The sequence below is a fragment of the Apodemus sylvaticus genome, chromosome 23, assembly GCF_947179515.1.
Source record: "Apodemus sylvaticus chromosome 23, mApoSyl1.1, whole genome shotgun sequence".
NCBI classification, from domain to species: domain Eukaryota; kingdom Metazoa; phylum Chordata; class Mammalia; order Rodentia; family Muridae; genus Apodemus; species Apodemus sylvaticus.
Window position 1 is genome coordinate 19352021 of NC_067494.1, and position 8012 is coordinate 19360032.

General features: G+C 43.7%; 1 pseudogene; it reads right to left on the minus strand.

Annotated features, from left to right (window-relative positions):
• Positions 1–380: 380 nt before the first annotated feature.
• Positions 381–2560, minus strand: LOC127673682 (sperm motility kinase Z-like; annotated as a pseudogene).
• Between the last annotated feature and the right edge of the window lie 5452 nt (positions 2561–8012).

The window sequence follows — 8012 nt, forward strand, 5'->3', positions numbered from 1 at the left end:
TCTGAAGTTTAGGGGGAACTACACTTCAGAGGTGTGCTGGTTAGATTTTTGTTAGAATGACACGAGCTACTATCACTTGGAACAGGGAAACTGCTGAAAAAATTTCTTTGATCAGATTACCTGTGGGCAAGTTTGTGGGCCATTTTATTGATTAATTATTGAAGTCCAGTGCCCAGGAACTTTACATAGGATGGCCACTGCGGTTTGCACTGTATTTGATTTGGTAATCTCTGGATACTGATCAGTGGGGGACATGGGGCAAAGAACCAGCTTTCAATAACAAGAGAGCAGGACATCAAAGGGAAACTTTGATGAGCCAGGACAATTGCTGCAACTCATCTTTGGCTGAGACACTTGACATGATTAAGAAGACAGAGGCATCACAGAGCTGAAATCTTCTCAAAAGCAATTCCTTGGTATATCTCAAGAGAAGTCTGGTTGAATGGTGGCAAAGTCTGCTTCTCATGCTGGAAGTCAAACAAGATCATGTGTAAGAATTTCCAAGGTGGTATTGGTTTGAGCATCCTGAAAGCTGAGGGGTAGAAAACAACCCCAGCTTGGTGCTGTGAGAGGCCAGGAGAGTCCATTGTTGAAGGTGTAGCCTCATTACAGTGCAGCCCTGAACACATTGGAGATGCCAAGACTTAGTGATAACGAACCACATCAATGACAGATGTGGACCAATTCCATCTGACAGGAGAAGACAGGATGTGTGTGCTGTGGACAAAAAAATCCCAAGGGGGTGTGGCCCAAAAACATTTGCATCTCAGAAGATCCAGACTCCTGTGCTTGGGACACTGAGCTGAGCCACAGGAACTGATTTACACTAGTGGATTTTGGTTTTGATTTGATTTGATGGTATTCTGGTTCTACACTTCTGGAATAAGAAAGTATTGTACTTCTGTTTAATTGGAGGAGGGTCCACAGCCCATTCTATCTAGATAGAACTAGATTTAAGTCACTGTACTTCAGGAACCTAATCATGAACTGTTTATATGAAAATATTAGTAAAAAATAAATATAGCAAATAAAAATTCACCTGAAAGATGCCTTGTAAGTCTTGTCATCTTCGGAGTGTCCTCTCTCTTTTGGGGGCACACCTTCCTCCAGCTTGTGTCAGGTGACATGCAACAGCAGCATAGAGTCCTGATGCAATTTGAAATTCATTTCTTCCATTTGGCCCATCCCCTAGGGGGTCTTGGAGTGAAAGGTCTCCTTCTTTCTGACTCACTTGAGGCCTTTTCGAACTGGGAGTTAGAGGAGAAGGTGTTATCGAGGGTTTTGATTACTTCCACCACAGTGTAAGTAGCAATGCAGATGCAAGGGGCAGTAATTCTTCTTTGCTGACGACTTCCCATAGGTGGTGTCTTCTTGGGTGCAACAGGGGCATTTGTCTCCCCAGGACGTTGTCCAGTAGATGACACTAGTATTTTAAGGGAAGGTTCGCTGGCCCTTCTCCTGGGAGGCAGAGGGTAAGTGTCAGGGTCTGTTGCTGAAGGGAAGGTGTCACTCCTGGGTTAGTTACCTCTCTTTGCACGTAATTGCCATCATCCTTACATGCCTAGGTTTTCATGAGATGGTATGTAGCCCTAGTTTTGTCAAACTCCTTGTGTTTTAATGCTTCTCTTATGTCTTGGGAATGAAACCCAATGCTTTCCATGGCCCCCATTATGTCAGGGTCAGGGAATCTGGTATCACTGTTGTAATGGAATGTCAAAGTCTTTCCCCCTTGCTGGAGCCATGGATGGCTTAAGAGTTCTTGCGCATTTGGCCTCTGCCTTGAGTTGACAGTTAGCAGGAGGCTAATCATGCTCCTAATATCGTCGGAGAGATGATCCGGTATTTGGTATTTTCCATTCATTACCTTACTGCTTAGTTCCAACAGGGTTCCTGCTCCAAATGGCAGGAATCCGGTGGTCATATAATATAAAATGACCCCCAAGGCCCACATGTCTATTTTTGTGCCATCGTAGGGTAGGCCTCGGAAGATCTCTGGAGCAATGAACTGGAAGGCTCCACACAGCCTTTCCAGTTTTTGCCCAGGTATGAATCTGGCTCCTAGGCTGAAGTCAATAAGTGTAGCCTTTCCATCCTCACCCACTATGACATTGTCAGGCTTTATGTCCCTGTGAACCACACCTTTACCATGACAGTAGCCTATGGCACTGAGCAACTGAACAAATATGCTCCTAGCTTTATCTTCTTTCAGGCATCCAGCCTCCCAGACTCGTTTAAGTAGCTCTTCTCCTCTGGCAACTTCCATTATTAAATAAATTGTGTGTTCTGTCTCAATAACTTGCACAAGCGAAACAATGTTTGGGTGACTGAGCATTTTCATAATGTCCACTTCGGGCACTGTTGGCTCCAACCACCTCTCCCTCAAGAGAGCCTTGACAGCAACTGGGGCACCTGTCAGGCGGTGGGAGCATAGCTTCACATTGGAAGTGCCACCCTGGCCCAAGGTCTTCAACACTGTGTACTGCCTGGTGAAGACCTCCTCCTCGAACATGCTGACCACAGTGTCGGTCTCTGATGACTCCGAGTCACTATCTGAGTACATAGTTGGTAGCAGTGCTACTGCCAAAGGCACTGGGGCCTGGAGAGAAAGGAAAGGAGATATAAAGAAACTTACAGAGACATGAGGGATGAGAGAAACAAAGTTAGTGGGATTCAAAGTAAAAACAAAAGACAAAGTGAAAACCACACAAACAAGAAGCTTTAACCTAGACCCATGGTGACACAGGCAGAGGAATCCAGTCTTGATCCCTAAACCAGGACCTAGCTCACAATATAGTAAAATAGACAGACCATAGCTCAGTAATGTACTGGATGCTATTTGATAAAACTGAGAAGAGAACTAGAGTATCAGAACGAAAATGAATGGAAGAAGAAAGAAATGATTGAGAAAATATTTACAAAATAACTTAAAAATTGAAGACCAATACCCCAAACTAATTAAAATACCAAGGAAATCAAAGCAAAGCCAGGACCCCTCAAGTAATCAAAACAGAAAGGAAGCATGTAAAACTCATTAATTAAATTGAAGCAAAAAAGCAAAAGTCAAAAGCAAGTCAGAGAAATGAAAAGAATTGGAAGCCATAACTAACCACATCCAATTATGCCTTATCTCTAGCAGTCAATAACACCAAGAGTACTCAATAATGGTTTTTAGAGGAAAAGATTAAATAAACCAAAAATGAAAAAATATATTTTTAAAATTTGAAATTTATAGCAAATATCCTGTCATATAAAAGAAAAAAAGGCCCCCAAACATATTAACCACTCAAGAAAAATAAAAACAGAAGGAAAATAAGAATAGAAACAGAAAAAGCTAAGAAGGAAATCTTAAAGTAGTAACCTAAGTGTCCATGACTTAGAATGATGTCTCATTCAGTGTAGAACCTGCTGTTCAAGCCTAAGGTTTGGATTTAAATTCAAAGTACCACTGCCCACCACAAAAGTTAAACAAATGACCCACCAAACAAAACAGGCCTAATTAATGTCCCTCCCTAGTTTGAATCTCCAAACACAGGCAGATCCAGAGGCTCCTTAGTCAAAACCTAGCCTATGTAGCAAAAAAGAGGCCAGTGAATGACTCTGCTTTAGAAATTAAGTTTTCAACATACCTTTAGCACAGCACTGAAGGTTTAGCTAACCCTAACCCTAACACTAACACTAACCCTAAACCTAACCTTAACCCTAACCCTAACCCTAACCCTAACCCTAACCCTAACCCTAACCCTAACCCTAACCCTAACCTTAACCCTAACCCTAACCTTAAACCTAACCCTAGCCCTAACACTAACACTAACACTAACACTAACCTTACCCTAACTTAACCCTGGGCTTTCCCTGTAGCTGTATGTAAGCTTGTAGATGAATTCACACAGACACACACAAGCAGGTAGGCACACAGAACACACAACTAAATCTATACACAGACTCACCCTCACACCCACACAGTCTCTCTCTGTCTCTCTGCCTCTATCTCTGTCTATGACTCTCTCTCTCTCTCTCTCTCTCTCTCTCTCTCTCTCTCTCTCTCTCTCTCTCTCTCCCCTCTCTCTCTCTCACACACACACACACACAACTCACAAATCAAACAATCAGAATCTCAAAACCTCACACAATCTCACTAATGTGTATCTCACAAGTAAATAACCACTCCACTTCTCTATACCCTCAGAGATCCAGGGCAGGCCTCTCCCTTATTTATATCTGCTGGGTGGACTCTCACAATGGATCCTCATGAGGTCACAGTAGGGCATGCACAGATCATACTTGTTCAAACTCACAGGGACTGAAATGTCTTCAAAGCTTCTGAGTCAGGATGGCTCTGCAGAGCAACATTTAGTGTTTTAGAAAATAAAGTGGGACACAGTGTGCCCTGAGAATCATCCACATAGACAGCTATATACCAGAACTGCTAAATACCCCACTACCCATACTATTAAAGGGCACATGCAGATTCCTAGCAGTGTAGAGGTGCCAAGCATTGATTAGGGTCCTAGTGTCATTCTTTGTTAAACAAAATACCCAGACAAGGTTGGATAAGGATATCCAGGGTGTCCCATCCTGAGAGGATGGAAAGGGGGAAGGGGAAGTATTGTGTGTGTGTGGGTGGGGGGGTGACCAGGAATGGGGGCAGTGAGTGGAGTGTAAAGTGAATAAGAAATCAGATGAAAGAAAGGAGAGAGAGACAGAGAGAGAGAGAGAGAGAGAGAGAGAGAGAGAGAGAGAGAGAGAGAGAGAAGGAAGGAAGGAAGGAAGGAAGGAAGGAAGGAAGGAAGGAAGGAAAAAAGGAAGAAATATAGAGAGGAAGGAAGAATGGATAAAAGGATGAAGGAAGAAAACCATCAAGTGTTCCCCCATGGTTCCTGCTTCTCTCTGAATTCCTGCTCTGACATCCTTCAGTGGTAGACTGTTATGGGGATTTTTAAGCCAAATAATTAATACTCCTCAAATACCCTGACAAAAAGCAACTTTGGAGATAGTAAGTTAATTTGAGGCTACAATTCCCGGTTATAGTCTAGCATTGTGGAAAAGTCAAGTCTGGAACCTCCATTAGCATCATTGCATTCACAGTCAAGAGTAGAGGAAAGGAAATGGGTGTGTCTTGACTTGATTGCTTCTGCAAGGCTCCATTTGTCCACTCTTCCATAGTACTGATAGTTTGCTCTCGCTCTCTCCCTCTCTCTCTTTCTCTCTCTCTTTCTCTCTCCCTCTCTTTGTGTACGTGTGCGTGCACATGTGTGTGTGTGTGTGTGTGTGTGTGTGTGTGTGTGTGTGTGTTGGCAAGTGTGGGGCTGTCCATCAAGTCGGCTTTGTAGCAGTCAGTCTGTGGTGAGCAGCAAGACTTGATGTCTCATAGTAGTTGGAAAATTGGTGTACCACTGTATTAGAGTCACAGAACGTATGGATAGTCTTTATATAGTTAGGGAATCTGTCAATGACTTACAGTCTATAATCCAACTCCCCAACAATGATCAGCAGCTGCTATGGATGGAAGTCCAAGGATCTAGCAGTTTCTCAGTCCCACAAAGCAAGCAGGCAAGGAAGAGTGAGAGAGAATCTTCCTTCTTCCAATGTCCTTATATATCTCCAGCAGAGGGTGTAGCCCAGATTAAAGGCTGTAGGTCTCCAGCAGAGGGTGTGTCCCAGATTAAAGGTGTGGCATCCATGCTTTTAATCCCAAATGATCTTGAACTCGGAAATCTCCTTGTCTTAATCTTCTGAAATTCATAGCCACTATGCTTCAAGGTCTCCATGCCAAGATCCAGGTCAGAAACTTATATCTCTGAGCCTCCAAATTAGGATCATAGGTGAGCCTTCCAATTCTAGACTGTAGTTCATTCCAGATATAGTCAAGTTGACAACCAGGAATAGCCACTACAACCACTTGGACTGTTTAGCCATGTATGCAGTACATATTGGTTGAACTGTGGCGTGTCTCAAAGTCTTCTCTTGAGCACATAGATGAGGCATGAGGCAACAGAGCATCCGTCCACATGGGACAGATTTTCAGGACTATTGTACAGTTCAATTGACACCTAGAAGTTTTTCTGTCCAAATTGGGATGATCATTATGGTCTGTAAAATTGTATTGTAGGCTGAGAAGCCATAAGAGTGGAAGATAAGTCTATCAGTATCTGATGCACTGTGGAATACTCTATGAAGGAAAGGAGGGGATTTCTAAACAAACTGGTACCTAGAAGTTTATCTGGGGTAGGTTTTGGGTGCTGCCTTACAAGGCCTTATACTTATTCAAGTTTGAGTAATATATGTGACTGGAGAGCAGTCATTAATGCTAGAGCACTGCATGAGGGACATGGAGTATATGTCAGGGGTCATTCTCACAAGACCTGAGAATTAGCTGTGTGTGTGAGGTTAGGGCAGGCACCATAAGAGGAAAACATTAGCAATGTTTTGGCTAAGTGTCAGGGCTGTGCCAACAGGGCGTGTTATGAAAAGTGTATTTGGAGTTGTGGGGTTCAAGTGGTCCATAACTGTCTGCTTCACAGCAGTAAGTATATTGCTTGGGTCTATATCTGGCAGGGTATGAATATTACCAGTGTTTCTGGGAGCAATGGGCTTAGGATGTACACTGCATGGCTGGATATCTAGCACAGAATGTGTCCTGGATGTTCCCCAAGACCTGATTTGTTACAGTGTCTGTGGAGCTACAGAGGTTGCCCTGATACCATGTGGGCTTTGGCTGTGAGGAACGCTGGCCAGCTCATTTAGTGTGTCTATGTAGTGTCTGATAGCTAGCAGTATATGTGTGGCGAGGTAGATCAGAGAGATAGCATGTGGTCCATGGCTGTGAAAACAGGGTAGTTGGGTGTGGTAGTATATTTTGTGACCTAGGTCGAGGCACTTTGTGTGGGATAGAGGTCAGTGGTCAACTGGCACCTAATACATTGTATGTTTTATGTATCTGCAATAAGAGAGAGAGAGAAAGAGAGAGAGAGAGAGAGAGAGAGAGAGAGAGAGAGAGAGAGAGAGAGTTTAATAGGACTGCAACATGGGCTTCATAAACATCAGAGGCATGCTATATGACAGTCTTTTGTGGGTTTTCTTGCAGGGACCTTATACTTAGTACTGTGGGATCAAATAGCAGTATCTAAGTGAACTTGAAACAGAAATGTATGTTTCATTAAGCCTCACAAGTGTTGCATCTTCAGCACAACCTGATTTCTCACAATGTCTGGGGTATGGTAAGTGGTGGTATGGTGTCTGGAGGCCTTATGTACAGAAGTTCGCATGGGGTCCTGTAAGATGGCATCCAGCATAACAACAATATGATCAGAGCATGTAAAAGGACAATGGGGGAGGCCAGGTCCAGCACATGTAAACTTCCCGGAAGCAGACCACACACAACATACTCCTCTGCAGCCAGCAACATGGTATTTAGTAGATCATGACAAATGAACTGCACCTAGAGAGTCCCCATAAACTTAGAGCTATAAATGAAGTAAGAAGTCATGGTTTCTTCGGAAAGTCAGTTGTGTTAGATGGTGTTTGGCTGGGACAGACATGGAAGGAGTGTTTTCTGAAGCAGACACAGGTGAAAGGATGCTTTGCAAAATCAAGCATGAAAAGATGCATGAGCATCTAAACACATGCATGTATTGGTTCACCTTACATTGCCTAGCTGAGCTCCATTTGTCATGACTCCATAGAGAGAAATGCACCAAAATCCTTCTGGTGGTGTTCAAGTGCCTTCTTGCTACTTCCTCAGACTTGGGCCAATTGGCAGAGTGACGTCAGCTGACACAGACTTTCAGGGAGTTTTGCTAGGACAGACTCAATATGCTGAGGCAAGACACGTGGTGAGGCAAGGCCCCTGGAGGACACATGATGTTTTGGAGGGAATATAAACAGGCCTGAATAGACAGTGACAGGGGCTTTGCATTGCTTTTTGGTCTGGAGACTTCAATGATCATCCCTTCAGTGAGAGGGGCGTGGCAGGGAAGTTCTGCTGGCATCCCTGGTAGTCTTGGTGACTCCTG